Source organism: Pseudophryne corroboree, chromosome 8 (assembly GCF_028390025.1).
Source record: "Pseudophryne corroboree isolate aPseCor3 chromosome 8, aPseCor3.hap2, whole genome shotgun sequence".
Lineage (NCBI taxonomy): Eukaryota > Metazoa > Chordata > Amphibia > Anura > Myobatrachidae > Pseudophryne > Pseudophryne corroboree.
In genome coordinates, this window is record NC_086451.1 from 170,269,475 (window position 1) to 170,288,921 (window position 19,447).

The window sequence follows — 19,447 nt, forward strand, 5'->3', positions numbered from 1 at the left end:
AAGACAGCTTTTCCTTGCCAATATCTCTCTTTTGCAGAGAGCTGTGCATTGGAAAATTCAGGGCTATGCCGTGTAGATGATGGCCTAACAGGAGGCTTTAAAATTTTCTTTCTAGTGTCCTTCGTTTGGGAGAAAAATGCAAAGGTACAAGACAGCTTTTCCTTGCCAATATCTCTCTTTTGCAAAGAGCTACGCATTGGAAAATTCAGGGCTATGTCGTGTAGATGATGGCCTAACAGGAGGCTTTAAAATTTTCTTTCTAGTGTCCTTCGTTTGGGAGAAAAATGCAAAGGTACAAGACAGCTTTTCCTTGCCAAAATCTCTCTTTTGCAAAGAGCTGCGCAATGGAAAATTCAGGGCTATGCCGTGTAGATGATGGCCTAACAGGAAGCTTTAAAATTTTCTTTCTAGTGTCCTTCGTTTGGGAGAAAAATGCAAAGGTACAAGACAGCTTTTCCTTGGCAATATCTCTCTTTTGCAAAGAGCTGCGCATTGAAATATTCAGGGCTATACCGTGTAGATGAAGCACTAACAGGAGGCTTTAAAATTTTCATTCTAGTGTCCTTCGTTTCGAGAGTTTCCTTGTGCTGCCTCGGTTGGATCTCCTTCACTTGACAGGGGGGTGCCCGAGCAGCGACCCTCCCCAGCTCTATCCCAAATCTTACTTACCTGCCAGGTGAGATACTATGATCATGAAGCTGCTTCTCCCAGGGCAAGGCTCACCCATTGCACTCTGGGTGTGCTGCTCCTGCGATTTCCCCAAATGTGGGAAACTTGACTGCATAATTTGTGTTTCCCCTGGTCGGCTCTCGTATAATTCAGATCTCTTTGTCTCAGGTCTCTCTCCAGCCTAGTTTGCTGTCTGTTTCCACTTCTCTTTTCTTGAGCCGCTCCCTTCTATGCCCTTGCGCACTATCCTGACTTCTCCCGTCTGCTTAATTTGTGCCTTCCAACGCACAATGCGAACTACAGGTAGTGCTGCAGGGCCCACACCCTTTTACTTGCCTTACAGATCAGCTCTGGAGCTGTTACAGTGCCCAGCTGCTGCAAGAAATCAGCTTGAATGCTTCAGGGGCTGGGGCATAGCCAACATGAGCCCCACACCGAAGGAGGGTGGAGGTGTTTAATGCGAACTAGGGGTCATCCAAGCGCCGCAAAAGGCTGCCATGCCCTGCACGCCCCTTTTCTCTTTTCATATGCAGATGTAGGTCCCTGCGGCCCTGGCATTACCGCTCCAACTAGTCACCCCTGGCCGGGGTTCCCTGGAGGAGTGGGGACCCCTTAAATCAAGAGGTTCCTCCCCTCGAGGCACCCAAGGGCCAGAGGTGAAGCCCGAGGCTGTCCCCAGCACCCCTGGGTGGTGGGTGCCGGGCTGATAGCCATGTGTGTAAAAAAAGAATATTGTTTTTTGTTGTTGTAGAACTACAAGGCCCAGCAAGCCTCCCCCGCTTGCTGGTACTTGGAGAACCTCAAGTACCAGCAGGCAGGGAAATAACGGGCTTGCTGGTACCTGTAGTTCTACAACAACAAAAAATACCCAAATAAAAACACAAACACACACAGCGTGACAGTAAAATTATTGAGACAGGCTGTAGCATGTGGGTGCATGTAACCCTATAAAAGTGATGGATTGGGTGACTATTACAATACCCACTGTTGCTGTCTGAAAAATTATGGATTTATAGATTGCTCTGCCGAGACATGTTTTTTTCTAAAATGCACCACAGGTATGGATGGATAGTATACTTGACGACACAGAGGTAGGTAGAGCAGTGGCCTACTGTACCGTACTGCTATATATTATATTATTTATTATTATTATTATTATCCTTTATTTATATGGCGCCACAAGGGTTCCGCAGTGCCCAATTACAGAGTACATAAACAAATAATCAAACAGGAAAACAGCAACTTACAGTTGACGACAATATAGGACAAGTACAGGGTAAATAAACATAGCTACATCAGCAGATGACACTGGAATAAGTATCAGGTGGCAGAAGACTGCTGGATTTGGTGCAGCTGAAGATTATTAAAGTAAGAAAAGAGTAAGCACATGAGGGAAGAGGGCCCTGCTCGTGAGAGCTTACATTCTAAAAGGGAGGGGTAGACAGACAGGGGTGAGACAGATGGGGTACATAGAGAGCATGGAACAGAGGTTTAGGATGAGATTTGGCTGGGTTTGGTGAAGAACTGGGTCTTGAGAGCCCGTTTGAAGTTTTGTAGAGAGGTGGAGAGTCTGAGGGGGAGAGGTAGGGAATTCCAGAGAAGTGGTGCAGCACGTGAAAAATCTTGGAGGTAGGAGTGGGAGGAAGTAATCCGTAGGCAGGAGTCGGTGTGCATTAGCAGAGCGAAGAGGACGGGTGGGAGTGTAAAGCGAGATAAGATCAGAGATGTAGATGGGAGAGGAGTGGGTGAGGGCTTTGTAAGCAAGTGTGAGAAGCTTGAAATGGATTCTGAAAGGGAAGGGGAGCCAGTGAAGGACTAGTAAGAGAGGAGAGGTGGACGTAGTGCGTTTGGTGAGGAAAATGAGCCGGGAAGCAGCATTGAGGATAGATTGGAGTGGAGAGAGGTATTTGTCAGGAATGCCAGTCAGGAAGAGATTACAGCAGTCCAGTCTGGAGATGACCAGTGAGTGGATAAGAGTCTTAGTAGCATCCTGGGTCAGAAAGGGTCTGATCCTGGAAATATTTTTTAGATGAAAACGGCAGGTTTGTGAGAGGTGCTGAATGTGTGGTTTGAAGGAGAGGGAGGAGTCAAGGATTACTCCAAGACAGCGCACTTGGGGGGTAGAGGAGATAGTAGTGCCATCAATAGATAATGAGATTGTAGGAGGTGAGGTTATGCGGGAGGGAGGGAAGATGATCAGCTCGGTCTTAGACATGTTAAGTTTAAGAAAGAGCTGGGACATCCAGGAAGAGATAGCAGAGAGACAGTTGGAGATACGAGTGAGGAGAGTAGGGGAGAGGTCTGGAGAGGAAAGATAGATTTGAGTGTCATCAGCATAGAGATGATATTGGAAACCAAAAGAACTAATGAGCTTACCTAGTGAGGACGTATAGAGAGAGAAGAGAAGAGGACCAAGGACAGAACCTTGGGGAACCCCTACAGTTAGTGGAAGTGAGGGGGAGGTGGAGTCATGAGAGGAGACAGAGAATGAACGGTCAGAAAGGTAGGACAACAACCAAGAGAGGGCTGTGTTACGCAGACCAATGGAGTGAAGGATTTGCAGTAGGAGAGGATGGTCCACAGTGTCAAAAGCAGCAGAGAGATCAAGTAGAATAAGTAGAGAGTAGTGTCCCTTAGATTTAGCAGCATGGAGGTCATTGCATACTTTTGTAAGGGCAGTTTCAGTGGAGTGGAGAGGAAGGAAGCCAGACTGGAATGGGTCAAGCAGTGAGTGTGAGGAAAGAAAGGAAGTAAGGCGGTTGTAGACAATACGCTCAAGGAGTTTGGAGGCAAAAGGGAGGAGAGAGATGGGTCGGTAGTTGGAGAGAGTGTTTGGATCAAGGGTAGGTTTTTTAAGAATAGGAGAGATGAGAGCGTGCTTGAAGGCAGAGGGGACAGTGCCTGATGAGAGGGAGAGATTGAGAAGGTGGGAAAGATGGGAAAAAGCAGAAGAAGAGAGGTGGCAAAGGAGGCGGGAGGGGATTGGGTCAAGTGGGGAGGTGGTGAGGGGACAGGAACGAATGAGGGCCATGACTTCCTCTCCAGATGCATGGGAGAAAGATGACAGAGTTGGTGCGAGGGATGGGGAGGGTTGGTAAGGGTTGGGAGAAGGCTGGTTACTGATAGTCTGGTGTGATGTGATGTCCTGACGTATGGAGTCAATTTTGGATGTGAAGTTAGTGGCAAAGTCAAGAGCAGAGAGTGAGGAAGGGAGACGAGGTGGAGGTGGGCAGAGGAGTGAGTTGAGAGTGGCAAAGAGGCGCCGGGGGTTGGAAGACTGGGAGGAGATGAGGTTCTTGAAGTATGACTGTTTAGCAAGAGAAAGGGCAGCACTGAAGGATGAGAGCCTAAGTTTGAAATGGAGGAAGTCTGCCTTAGAGCGTGATTTCCTCCAGTGTCGCTCAGCCGTACGTGAGCATTTTTGCAGATATCTGGTGCATTTGGTGTGCAAGGGTTGAGGTGTTAATTTGTGAGGGTGAATAGTGGTTGGTGGAGCAACAGAGTCAAGAGCAGAAGTAAGGGAAGCATTGTATGTGGAAGTGGCTTGTTCAGGGCATGAGAGAGAGAGAATAGGAGAGAGAAGTGAGTCAAACAGGGAGGAAAGGAATGTGGTGTCAATAGCTTCAATGTTACGCTTAGTGATGGTAGCCTTAGGAGGTAGAGATGGGGAAGTCGAGAGAGATAGGTTGAAGGAGAGCAGGTGGTGGTCAGAGAGGGGAAATGGGGAGTTGGAAAAATCAGAAATATCACAGCGGTGAGTGAAGACCAGATCCAGTGAGCTCCCATTCACATGGGAGGGTGAGGAGGTCCACTGGGAGAGACCAAGTGAAGAGGTGAGGTTAAGGAGTTTAGAGGCAGGGGATTGTGTGGGGATGTCAATAGGGATGTTGAAATCGCCAAGGATAATGGTGGGAATGTCAGAAGAGAGGAAGTGAGGAAGCCAGGAAGCAAAGTTGTCGATTAATTTGGAAGCAGTGCCAGGGGGGCGGTAAATGACAGCTTCTCTAAGATGGACTGGTTGGAAGAGGCATATGGCGTGGACCTCAAATGTAGAGAATATAAGGGATGGTTCTGGTGGTATGAGTTGGTAGGAGTTACTAGAAGGTAAAAGGACCCCAACACCACCCCCATGGCGACCCCCAGGTCGGGGTGTGTGTGTGAATGTAAGGCCCCCAGCAGAGAGAGCAGCAGCAGAAGTAGTGTCAGAGGGCGTAATCCAAGTTTCAGTAATGGCTAGTAGGTGTAGGGAGTTGGAAATGAAAAGGTCATGAGTGGGGACCAGTTTGTTATAAACAGATCTGGCATTCCAGAGGGCACAGGATAGGGGGTATGAGTTTGTGGGAGAGATGTGAATTAGATTTTCAGGGTTGCTGTAGCGATGAGGTGGGATTAACTTTGAGGGCAGGGATGATGAGAGAGTAGTGATGGTACGGGTGCCTGAGCTAGGAGGGGAAACTGCAGGAGGTGGGCAGGGAGGGAGGTCAGTGTGATGTGAATGGGGGTGTGGGGAGGTGACAGGGAAGGGAGAGAGGGAGCAGGGCTGAGTTGTGGGGTAGCAGGACCATGGGGCAGAGGTGAATGAAAGTGGGGTAACAGGAAAGGTGGGGGAAGGAAACAGAGGGATGGAGGGGAGACAGAGGAGGGGAGAGAGGAGGAGGTGGAGGAGACTAGGGGGGAAGGCTAAAGATACATTATTAGGTAGACACTGAGTGATGTGGGGAGTATAAGAAAACCTTGACATAGTGTTAAGTAGGTAAATAGGTTGAGGGAAAGTGGAAGTAGGAGAGGAGACTGTAAGGCAATCCGAGCAGAAGAATTGCAGAAATGCAGGTGAGAAAAGCAGTGTAGGCTCAAGGGGTGTAGATTTAGTATGAAATGAGTCAAAAGCATAGATAAAGTGGGTGCAGAAAAGTATTTGGAGTGTAAGAAATGAAAGGATTGTGAGAGGTTTAAGAAGCAATGGTAATTATGTTAGATGTTTTAAGTGTTTGCAGGTAAAATTGCATTGGTGCAGCTGTGCTTAAAAAACAAAATTACAATAATACAGATACAGGCATTTGTAGGTGAAATGGGTGGTTTATGAAATGTCCAAGTAAGGTAGTTCTGTGCTATGTAATCAGATGCAACAATCAGGAGGTGAGTGATCTGAGGAGTAAGTGACTCACATTTGTTATTAGTTCTTCAGTTTTCTTTGTTTTGTTAGATTGGTGTGCTTCTGTTTTCCTTCTTTTTCACTTCGATTGAACGCTGATTGAACACTGCTGTTATGTGTCAATTTTATCACGCTTTGATAAAAATGCACGCTTAGATCAATAAATGCACAGCCAAATGGCTTTGCACAGCCTACACCATTGGACTTAAGTAGAAGACTATTACAAGTGAAACCAATAATTGAAATCTGTAACCACACCCCACCCCCTCAAATGCCAGGCAATAAATTACCTTAAAAACAACAACCAGGCATTCCACAAAGATTAAACTGGGTCTATATCATTCAAAACTTTAAAAAAGTACTTCAAAATCACATACTATGCAATAATGTTTCAATTTGCATTACCCAGCAGAATTAGCTTTGCATATATAGATATAGTGCAGCAGAATATATTGGTGGTTGTAGTCAATTGTAATTACCTGTAGGTGACAAGAAGAGAAGAAACGTCAATTCACAATCAATATCAGCTGAAGATAAATTAACGCTGATTGAACGCTGCTGTTATGTGTCAATTTTATCACGCTTTGATAAAAATGCACGCTTAGATCAATAAATGCACAGCCAAACGACTTTGCACAGCCTACACCATTGGACTTAAGTAGAAGACTATTACAAGTGAAACCAATAATTGAAATCTGTAACCACACCCCACCCCCTCAAATGCCAGGCAATAAATTACCTTAAAAACAACAACCAGGCATTCCACAAAGATTAAACTGGGTCTATATCATTCAAAACTTTAAAAAAGTACTTCAAAATCACATACTATGCAATAATGTTTCAATTTGCATAACCCAGCAGAATTAGCTTTGCATATATAGATATAGTGCAGCAGAATATATTGGTGGTTGTAGTCAATTGTAATTACCTGTAGGTGACAAGAAGAGAAGAAACGTCAATTCACAATCAATATCAGCTGAAGATAAATTAACGCTGATTGAACGCTGCTGTTATGTGTCAATTTTATCACGCTTTGATAAAAATGCACGCTTAGATCAATAAATGCACAGCCAAACGGCTTTGCACAGCCTACACCATTGGACTTAAGTAGAAGACTATTACAAGTGAAACCAATAATTGAAATCTGTAACCACACCCCACCCCCTCAAATGCCAGGCAATAAATTACCTTAAAAACAACAACCAGGCATTCCACAAAGATTAAACTGGGTCTATATCATTCAAAACTTTAAAAAAGTACTTCAAAATCACATACTATGCAATAATGTTTCAATTTGCATTACCCAGCAGAATTAGCTTTGCATATATAGATATAGTGCAGCAGAATATATTGGTGGTTGTAGTCAATTGTAATTACCTGTAGGTGACAAGAAGAGAAGAAACGTCAATTCACAATCAATATCAGCTGAAGATAAATTAACGCTGATTGAACGCTGCTGTTATGTGTCAATTTTATCACGCTTTGATAAAAATGCACGCTTAGATCAATAAATGCACAGCCAAACGGCTTTGCACAGCCTACACCATTGGACTTAAGTAGAAGACTATTACAAGTGAAACCAATAATTGAAATCTGTAACCACACCCCACCCCCTCAAATGCCAGGCAATAAATTACCTTAAAAACAACAACCAGGCATTCCACAAAGATTAAACTGGGTCTATATCATTCAAAACTTTAAAAAAGTACTTCAAAATCACATACTATGCAATAATGTTTCAATTTGCATTACCCAGCAGAATTAGCTTTGCATATATAGATATAGGAGCAGCAGAATATATTGGTGGTTGTAGTCAATTGTAATTACTCAGCAGAATTAGCTTTGCATATATAGATATAGTGCAGCAGAATATATTGGTGGTTGTAGTCAATTGTAATTACCCAGCAGAATTAGCTTTGCAAATATAGATTTAGTGCAGCAGAATATATTGGTGGTTGTAGTCAGTTGTAATTACCCAGCAGAATTAGCTTTGCATATATATAGTGCAGCAGAATATATTGGTGGTTGTAGTCACTTGTAATTACCCAGCAGCAGCTCTACTGCACTCAACATCACCAGTGCTCACAATATATATAATGCTATATACTATGCCATAGTGGTGCTTACTATATAACACCTCCTACTGCGTTCCCCCTGGCAATGAGCATGACACCCAGAGAGTGAAACCCCTGGCAATGAGCATGACACCCAGCACGTGAAACTCTTGGCATTGAGCAGTTTTTGTAAAAGTAATTAGAAGCTTTACTGTAGGGCATAGTGTATCACAGATATTGTGGTGAGTGACATAATATGTTCCAAAGGGCATTAATGTGTGGGGCTTAACATGGTGGAAATTACTGTACTTTTTTCCCTGTGGTGGCCGAGGTCTGTTGGTGCAGGGTCAAGAACTGGGGTGTAAGGTAGTCTTTGCCTGCAAGGCTACGCCCATTTTATGGAGACCATACCCATTTTTGCGAGGTCACGCCCCCCCATCCCGTCCGGAGCGCTCACGCAAATATAGTTTTTTTTTATATATATATATGGGGGAGGGGCACAATTTTTAATGCCAATGGTGGCGGGGGGCACGCATTTGAAGCCAAATTGTTTAGAAACACCCCTGCAAGAAAATATCTGCAAATCCAATGTTACCATAAGTGTGGCATATACCTGCGCTTGCTCGCGGGGTGAGAACATCTCCCTAATTGAATTCAGCGATATGAATAGAGGTTGTGCAGCAGCCACAGAAAGGGTTAATCTCTGCAGCTTGTCACTAAATTACATTGTTGCAATTTTAGCTGGGAGCTGCAATAATTACTCTAATACATAACACAGCCAACACTTCTATATTCACACAATATACTGCATGGTGAATATAGAAGTGGTGCTTACTAAACAGCACCTCCTACTGCATTCCACATCACCGCTGGTCACACTCATATCAGGCCCATAATGCTGTATACTATGCCATAGTGGTGCTTACTATATAACACCAGGTGATGTGCAGTGGTCAAAACACACTAACTGGTCCCATGCTGTTGTTGAACTAAAGGCCTATACACACGATGAGATTCGGTCTATGCTAATAGGTTTAAAAAGGTTACATAAAAGCTACTTTATGTATTTATTCATTAAAGTTTTTAAGTTGTATTTTACAACCATACAATGATATGATATATAATGTATCGTATAATCATTACATAATGTTGATGGCATTGAATTGTCTCTGCCTTGACTAGTGGCAGCAGCTTCAGCACTAGGTGGAAGTGGATCTTGATCTTTCCCTATTTTACCCTCCACCTTTTTGTTCTCCGTTTTTTAATGTGTGGAATTATATGCCAGTAATATATCTGGAATTAGACGGTGGTAATGTCTGGAATTAGATACCACTAGATAGATACCAGATATCACTGTGACTGTAATGATGACATATGCACAGTGACAGGACACTACCACAGCACCCTACAGCAGCCATATGCGGCACAAGACACTGGAGTATTAGTAATGTACTGTAGTATACTGAGCACCACAAGACAATGAGCAGTGATACGGAGCACTGATGAGATTACTAGAACTGACACTGAGCAGCCAGATGCAGCACTGGACTATTAGTAATGTACTCTAGTATACTGAGCACCACAATGCAGCACAAGACAATGAGCAGTGATACTGAGCACTGATGAGGATACTACTGAGAACTGACACTAAGCAGGAGAGACACACTACAATTTCATCTTGCGCCTCTTTTTTTATTTATCTTTGCATCATATGCTGTTTGGGGCTATTTTTTTAAGTGCCATCCTGTCTGACACTGCAGTGCCACTCCTAGATGGGCCAGGTGTTTGTGCTGCCCACTTGGGTCGCTTAGCTTAGTCATCCAGGGACCTTGGTGCAAATTTTAGGACTAAAAATAATATTGGGAGGTGTGAGGTGTTCAGAATAGACTGGAAAGGAGTAGAAATTATGGTTATTGAGCTTAATACTATAGGATCAAAATTACCCCCAAATTCTATGATTTTAGCTGTTTGAGGTTTTAAAAAAAAATCACCCGAATCCAAAACCCGAAAGGGTGGTTTTGCCAAAACGCGTCCGTATCCAAAACACAACTGCGGATCCGAAACCAAAACCAAAACATGAAACACGAAAAATGCCCGCTGCACATCTCTAGTTAGGGGAGAAGCATGTAGCCTTGTAGACTATGTACAGCTATATCTAGAAAAATATACGATCTAATCTTTAACCAACCAATGCAAGAAAGTATTTAATGTGAAAATACGAAACACTAGACTAATTGGAGGTGCGCCCTAAAGCAAATTACAATGTTAGGATTAGGGGGTTCGGAAAGACCTCTAGTGTATACACTACTATATACATTTTAAGATAGGAAGGTACAAATTACATATTCACATTGCATCTATGGGCTGGATTCAAATGTCCCTTTCCTCCCTCAATCGTGCCCGTCAGCAGCTATTCTAATGTTGCTGCCAACGGGTGCGACATGTTTATTTCAGCTCGCTACCCCCAGGGGAAACAAGCTGAAATGTGAGCAAAGAGACCCATTTGGGCAACCAAACGGTGTCTTTTCACGATCGCGCCCATTACTTTATTCAGGTTTAGGTGCTTTGTGCACCTAAACCAGAGTGTAATGGGCGCAATAATTGAGGGCATTTGAATTTCCCTTATATGTGTGTGTGTGATATACACACAGACACACATACTGTATTTCTTTATATAATGGACACCTCAGTTTCTATTCATTCATGTCCTGCCCCCTACTCTGTCAGACCCCTTCCCCTCTACTTTTCTGACCCCAAACGCCACTCATTCTTGTTGAGTGCTGGTGGGCCCATTCAGAATTTTATCCTGCATCTATACATACATGCGCTAACACCTGGACATACACTGATGTACCCACACCTAATATCCATACATACACGCCCTGACACCTGGACATACACCAACATTCCCACACCTGCATCTATACATACAGATGTAGCCAACTTTATCTTGACTGTTTCTCCGCCGAGACGGGCGTTTAGCCACGCTAAGGCGATAGCTGAGTTTAATCACAGGCAGGCGCGTTGAGACGATCTAGATACTCATCATGCATTACACATCTCCACCACTGTGTGGCTAATGCTCCACTAATCCAGTACTTTCGATCGTACAGTATAGCGGAGGATTGATCTACAGCTCTGGCAATACTGTAGGCGTAACGGGAAGCGGTGGAAAAAGTATGGAGTACAGTACTGTATGTGTATGGAGACGCAACTACAGTAATTGTGTAAAAGGAATAATGTACAGTACAATGTATAAACACCGTTCTTTTTAAAATATGAAATATACTGTATGAGCGTCTGAGTTCGCTAATGCATAATGGGAATGGAGGACTAGCAGGAGGCGGAGGAAAACACCGTGCTTTACAAATGCGAGCGTCCGAGTCCTCTAAGGCATAAACCAACAGCAATGGGGCGAGGGCCGGGCGCTGTTTGCAGTACTTTCACACATGAAATTAGAAATCTCTCATGAGGCGTCGTGGGCTAGGGGTGAAGGCTCCCACCTCCCTCGCTGGGGGTCCAGGGTTCGAGACATGATGTGCTTTCTTTCTTTTTTTTTTTTTTTTTTTCTGTAATAATGCACTGTATTATTTTATTTCCATTGTAAGACAGTCAATGGAAGGATGCACACAGGTTTCACATAAATCAAAGTACATCTGCAGGAGCGATTCTTTACGCTAAATGCACCCAAACAGCGTGAATGAAATGAGTGTATTCTGGCGCTACCAACTAAGCAAAACAGTACTGTAGATCTTCAGCGTTTGTGCATTGCACAGGACCTGAATTTCCTCCCTGTGCAGGCCCCCAGGGGGGAAGGGCGATGGGGGTAGGGGGGAGACGATGGAAAATACTGTGCCTTTGAAATGCAATTACATGAGCGTCCGAGTACACTACGGCATACTGTAAACCAACACCAATGGGAAGGAAGTGCCAACCTTATTTTTAATGTGTTCCCGTGACATTCACTTTAACATTTTTTTTTTCTCTCCAATACAGTACATCCAATGGAAGGATGCACACAGGTTTCACATAAATCAAAGTACATCTGCAGGAGCGATTCTTTACGCTAAATGCAACCTACAGTACGGTACGGTACTGTAAGTGAGCAAAATAGTACTACAGTGGGCGTTTGTGTATTGCACATGACCTGCATTCCCTCCCTGTCTACTGCATGATCTGTGCAGGCTCCCATGGGGGAAGGGCAACAGGCTAGCAGGAGGCGGAGGAAAACACCGTGCTTTACAAATGCGAGCGTCCGAGTCCTCTAAGGCATAAACCAACAGCAATGGGGCGAGGGCCGGGCGCTGTTTGCAGTACTTTCACACATGAAATTAGAAATCTCTCATGAGGCGTCGTGGGCTAGGGGTGAAGGCTCCCACCTCCCTCGCTGGGGGTCCAGGGTTCGAGACATGATGTGCTTTCTTTCTTTTTTTTTTTTTTTTTTTCTGTAATAATGCACTGTATTATTTTATTTCCATTGTAAGACAGTCAATGGAAGGATGCACACAGGTTTCACATAAATCAAAGTACATCTGCAGGAGCGATTCTTTACGCTAAATGCACCCAAACAGCGTGAATGAAATGAGTGTATTCTGGCGCTACCAACTAAGCAAAACAGTACTGTAGATCTTCAGCGTTTGTGCATTGCACAGGACCTGAATTTCCTCCCTGTGCAGGCCCCCAGGGGGGAAGGGCGATGGGGGTAGGGGGGAGACGATGGAAAATACTGTGCCTTTGAAATGCAATTACATGAGCGTCCGAGTACACTACGGCATACTGTAAACCAACACCAATGGGAAGGAAGTGCCAACCTTATTTTTAATGTGTTCCCGTGACATTCACTTTAACATTTTTTTTTTTCTCTCCAATACAGTACATCCAATGGAAGGATGCACACAGGTTTCACATAAATCAAAGTACATCTGCAGGAGCGATTCTTTACGCTAAATGCAACCTACAGTACAGTACGGTACTGTAAGTGAGCAAAATAGTACTACAGTGGGCGTTTGTGTATTGCACATGACCTGCATTCCCTCCCTGTCTACTGCATGATCTGTGCAGGCTCCCATGGGGGAAGGGCAACAGGCTAGCAGGAGGCGGAGGAAAACACCGTGCTTTACAAATGCGAGCGTCCGAGTCCTCTAAGGCATAAACCAACAGCAATGGGGCGAGGGCCGGGCGCTGTTTGCAGTACTTTCACACATGAAATTAGAAATCTCTCATGAGGCGTCATGGGCTAGGGGTGAAGGCTCCCACCTCCCTCGCTGGGGGTCCAGGGTTCGAGACATGATGTGCTTTCTTTCTTTTTTTTTTTTTTTTTTTCTGTAATAATGCACTGTATTATTTTATTTCCATTGTAAGACAGTCAATGGAAGGATGCACACAGGTTTCACATAAATCAAAGTACATCTGCAGGAGCGATTCTTTACGCTAAATGCACCCAAACAGCGTGAATGAAATGAGTGTATTCTGGCGCTACCAACTAAGCAAAACAGTACTGTAGATCTTCAGCGTTTGTGCATTGCACAGGACCTGAATTTCCTCCCTGTGCAGGCCCCCAGGGGGGAAGGGCGATGGGGGTAGGGGGGAGACGATGGAAAATACTGTGCCTTTGAAATGCAATTACATGAGCGTCCGAGTACACTACGGCATACTGTAAACCAACACCAATGGGAAGGAAGTGCCAACCTTATTTTTAATGTGTTCCCGTGACATTCACTTTAACATTTTTTTTTTTCTCTCCAATACAGTACATCCAATGGAAGGATGCACACAGGTTTCACATAAATCAAAGTACATCTGCAGGAGCGATTCTTTACGCTAAATGCAACCTACAGTACAGTACGGTACTGTAAGTGAGCAAAATAGTACTACAGTGGGCGTTTGTGTATTGCACATGACCTGCATTCCCTCCCTGTCTACTGCATGATCTGTGCAGGCTCCCATGGGGGAAGGGCAACAGGCTAGCAGGAGGCGGAGGAAAACACCGTGCTTTACAAATGCGAGCGTCCGAGTCCTCTAAGGCATAAACCAACAGCAATGGGGCGAGGGCCGGGCGCTGTTTGCAGTACTTTCACACATGAAATTAGAAATCTCTCATGAGGCGTCGTGGGCTAGGGGTGAAGGCTCCCACCTCCCTCGCTGGGGGTCCAGGGTTCGAGACATGATGTGCTTTCTTTCTTTTTTTTTTTTTTTTTTTCTGTAATAATGCACTGTATTATTTTATTTCCATTGTAAGACAGTCAATGGAAGGATGCACACAGGTTTCACATAAATCAAAGTACATCTGCAGGAGCGATTCTTTACGCTAAATGCACCCAAACAGCGTGAATGAAATGAGTGTATTCTGACGGACTGTGCATCTTCGGTATTTGTGTATAGCATAAGACCTGTGAAGGCTCCCAGGAGGGAAGGGCGTAGGGCAAGACAGTGGAAAATACTGTGGTCAAAGAAAGGGCATATGTAAAACTAAGGGAAACTGTCACAAAGTACAGTAACTACAGTACTGTACGTTGAATGCCTGGAACGCACGACGCCTGAGACGCACGACGCCTGAGACGCACGACGTCTGAGACGCACGACGTCTGGATCGCTCATTGAGCATAAGCATGGCTGCTGTACCTGTAGTACCTGTACGTGACCGTCCCTATGCTATGGGTGAGCTGCGTCTCCTCGTTCGCTGGCGGGACAGAACTCTCGCCAGCAACGAGGAGAAAGTAAGGGCATATAGGAGGGCCAGCAGGGATATCCTCCGGACCTACAACCGGAGGAGAACGGTGAGGTCTCTCCAGAGGAGGTGGAGTGACCTCGTGAGGCGGACCCCACGACGCCTGCAGGCCATAAGGGATTGTAAGTACAGTACATTACTGTAGATTACTGTACTTTAAGTTACTGTAGTTACAGGTACAGTACATTATAGCAGGGGCTGCTGTAGCAGCAGGTATCCGGTCTATACAGCACTGTACAGTATTTGTGGTAAACAAATGGTTAAACAAGGACCAAACGTTAACCCGGGTCAAAAGGTCAATTTGTTTTTTTGCGTCGACCTAGATGGTGCGGCTTTTGAAATTGGTTGACACCAGTTACTGTAGGTTGACATGGTCGTTAAGTTGACATGGAAAAAGATCGACATGCGTTTTACAAAAACAATTGTTATTTTTTTAAACTTGTGTATATACAGTAGTTCTTTACAATCCAGGTGGTCTACGATTGTGCAGTGTACAGTATCATGCAGTGTACAGTATATGCAATGTATCACAGTGTATCGTGCTGCGTAATTGCAGCGTGTCATGCAGTGTACATTCAGAATATGGTATTGTGCAGTGAGTGTAATACATAGTGAATCACATCGTGCAGCAGAGCCGGCCTTAGGCATAGGCAAACTACAGTAGGCAAATGCCTAGGGCATTTGCTATGCTTAGGGGCACCAGCAGCTTCTGCTGATTAAAATGATATGCGGCATGCCTATATTTTGCGTGACTGCGGCTGTATCTGTACCTGGCTAGGGCCAGCACTGTCGTGCAGTGTACTGTATACACATGTGGTAATTGCAGTTTTTTGTGTAGTGTACATTGTATCATATTTTGCAGGGAAATGTGCAGTTTGTCATATCACGCAGTCGTGCAGTGCATTGTGTGGTTTAATTGCAGTGTGCCGAAATTTGTGTTTCAGATAGTACAGTGTTCTAAGGGATGTTACTTTGGCAGAAATTATTCTAAGGGATGTTACAGTGGCCTAATGTGTTCTGACGTGCATTACTCTTGCATAAGGTTCATGACTGGCAGATCTCTACTTTGTGACGTAATGTGGATATACTACTGCACTACTGTGACGTACAGTAACGTGAATAAGGTGCTCTACTGTGTGACACAACGTGAATCAAGGACAGTACTGTGACGTGAATACGGTGCTCTACTGTGTGACACAACGTGAATCAAGGACAGTACTGTGACGTGAATAAGGTGCTCTACTGTGTGACACAACGTGAATCAAGGACAGTACTGTGACGTGAATACGGTGCTCTACTGTGTGACACAACGTGAATCAAGGACAGTACTGTGACGTGAATACGGTGCTCTACTGTGTGACACAACGTGAATCAAGGACAGTACTGTGACGTGAATAAACTGCACTACTGTGACATGACGTGAATAAGATGAATTCAGGTGAGTACTGCATCATCTGTCATGAAATCAATTTGTAATGTAATGAACAGTACTGAGATGGTTAAGGGTGGGAGGGCTGCATGCTGATGTGTGTCATAATGTTTATAAGGGCAATGCTTATGTGTGTTACAATGTCTATAAAGGTAGTGTTCTGTCTAATACCCTGGACCTACTGTACTGTAGCGATACTGTAAGTGTACTGTATGTCACATTTAGAAATGTGCCCCTTAAGTTTTGAAGACAGTACAGTACACTATGCCCTCCTGAGTGATTAGGTGCAGGGTACTAGAATGAACAATTCCATTTATTGTGATGTCATAAAGATGCTGTCAATGTTGAATTTCATTGGCTGTACAGTATGCTGCCATTATACTGTATATATATTTTTACAGGGCTGGTAGCACGACGTCACAGGAGGCGGGACAGGCGCCGCCAAGCTGGTAAGTATTGTCAAATACAGTAGTGTACAGTACATAGTGATTTCTATAGTCCCAACCCCCTGTCCTGACCATCACAGATAACTCGCTGCAATCCGTTAATGTTAAGAATGTCTGTTTACAAAACTAAATGTAAATATTAAACACAAAGTATAAATAACATTGTAGATAGCTGAATACCCGTGCTTCGCTACGGGATGAGGATGGTAAATTCCAGTGATAGTTGTTTGTTAATTTACGTTTGTTGGCGATCTACTGTAGTATATAGTACTGTATACTTTAAGCATACTGTATCTTGCTTCTCTGATGCAGATTGTTTATTGGCCGGACCCCTTTTTGGTCCTGGATACTGTGCAGTACATGTTTCAAATTGACAGCTTCACTTACAGTACTGTTATTTTTTTTCCCACAGTACCACCACCACCACCACCTGCTGCGCTGCCAGGTATTGTGTAACGAGAATTCTGGTGCTACTGTCATCGTTGTTACACTACTGTACATGTGTCCTGGATACTGTGCAGTACATGTTTCCAATTGACAGCTTCACTTACAGTACTGTTATTTTTTTTCCCACAGTACCACCACCACCACCACCACCACCACCTGCTGCGCTGCCAGGTATTGTGTAACGAGAATTCTGGTGCTACTGTCATCGTTGTTACACTACTGTACATGTGTCCTGGATACTGTACAGTACATGTTTCCAATTGACAGCTTCACTTACAGTACTGTTATTTTTTTTCCCACAGTGCCACCACCACCACCACCTGCTGCGCTGCCAGGTATTGTGTAACGAGAATTCTGGTGCTACTGTCATCGTTGTTACACTACTGTACATGTGTCCTGGATACTGTGCAGTACATGTTTCCAATTGACAGCTTCACTTACAGTACTGTTAGTTTTTTTCCCACAGTACCACCACCACCACCACCACCACCTGCTGCGCTGCCAGGTATTGTGTAACGAGAATTCTGGTGCTACTGTCATCGTTGTTACACTACTGTACATGTGTCCTGGATACTGTACAGTACATGTTTCCAATTGACAGCTTCACTTACAGTACTGTTATTTTTTTTCCCACAGTACCACCACCACCACCACCACCTGCTGCGCTGCCAGGTATTGTGTAACGAGAATTCTGGTGCTACTGTCATCGTTGTTACACTACTGTACATGTGTCCTGGATACTGTACAGTACATGTTTCCAATTGACAGCTTCACTTACAGTACTGTTATTTTTTTTCCCACAGTACCACCACCACCACCACCACCTGCTGCGCTGCCAGGTATTGTGTAACGAGAATTCTGGTGCTACTGTCATCGTTGTTACACTACTGTACATGTGTCCTGGATACTGTACAGTACATGTTTCCAATTGACAGCTTCACTTACAGTACTGTTATTTTTTTTCCCACAGTACCACCACCACCACCACCTGCTGCGCTGCCAGGTATTGTGTAACGAGAATTCTGGTGCTACTGTCATCGTTGTTACACTACTGTACATGTGTCCTGGATACTGTACAGTACATGTTTCCAATTGACAGCTTCACTTACAGTACTGTTATTTTTTTTCCCACAGTACCACCACCACCACCACCTGCTGCGCTGCCAGGTATTGTGTAACGAGAATTCTGGTGCTACTGTCATCGTTGTTACACTACTGTACATGTGTCCTGGATACTGTACAGTACATGTTTCCAATTGACAGCTTCACTTACAGTACTGTTATTTTTTTTCCCACAGTACCAACACCACCACCACCACCACCTGCTGCTGCATCCGAGAGCTCCGGAAGTGGTAATAATTACTTTTTGTTACAGTCACACTAGTTTCCTACAGTATTACTGTAATTTTTGTATTTTACAATACTTGTCATCTTTTACACACAGACCGCCTCGTAATTGATACAGAGGAGGAGCTCATTCCCATTGATTCGGGGGAAGAGGAGCCAGATTATAGTAAGTACAGTAGGATTTTCTCAAGCCCATTCTTAAAAGTATTGACCAAGTCCACTTTTATTACTTTTCAGGCAGGGAATTCCAAACATGTACTGTACAGTATTTCCCTCACTGTGAAGACCCCTTTTCGCCTCTGTGCGAAATCGCCTCTACTTCAACAAGAGTTACTGTGCACGTGTCCTCTGTGTCCATCTTATCAAAAACCGTTCCTGTGTATTGTCCCCTTACTGTATACAGTATATTTGTAAAGGTTAATCATGTCCCCTCTTAATCTCCTCTTTTCCAATGTAAACATGCCTAGCCTGCCTTTCCTTGTATTCCATCTTCTCAATCCACTTCATCACTTTGGTCGCCCGCCTCTAAACCTTTTGTAGTTCCACGATATCCATTTTGTATTATGGTGCCCAAAATTGTGCATCCGACCCACCCTCCACTAGCCTAACCCTCCAATCATACTCTGAATCCACACTCTGCATTCTGAATGTCGGGATCCAGACAGCAGGTCTTTTAAATACAGTACTGTATGTCCCCTACAGCTGGACAGTCATTCTGCTCCTACTGTATTATGAATATATCTCTGCCTCCTGTAGCACTGTACTACTGTGCAATTTTGTAGTAACTGTACTCTACTGTATTTTGTTTATAATATTTTTTTATTTTCAACTCAGTAATTATTGACAGTGAGGATGAAAAACCCTCTCCCCAACTTGGTAAGTAAACTGCAGTATTGTACTGTACTGTACATTGTGTTAAACCAATGGGTTGGGTTTGCGTGACCAGCAGTCAGGATTCTAGCGGTCAGGTGACCGACAGTGGCATCCTGATTGCAGCAATCCCAACAGGGTGAGGTACGGTATCCTAACCCTCCTCCACTACCCCCTGATTCTGGCCTCGACATTCTCGTCTCTGTGTGCGAAATTTACTCTCCTCCTCCAATTCCTGACTGAATTTTTGCTTTACTGTATTCAACACAGAATACAAAAGTATATTTCATGGATTTTTTGCTTTCA

General features: G+C 44.2%; 1 non-coding gene across 1 annotated transcript; it reads left to right on the forward strand.

The window, feature by feature from the left end:
* Positions 1–661: 661 nt before the first annotated feature.
* On the forward strand, positions 662–824 carry LOC134952373 (U1 spliceosomal RNA). Its single transcript, XR_010184913.1, has one exon. It is a non-coding gene; the product is annotated as a U1 spliceosomal RNA (small nuclear RNA).
* The last annotated feature ends 18,623 nt before the right edge of the window (positions 825–19,447 follow it).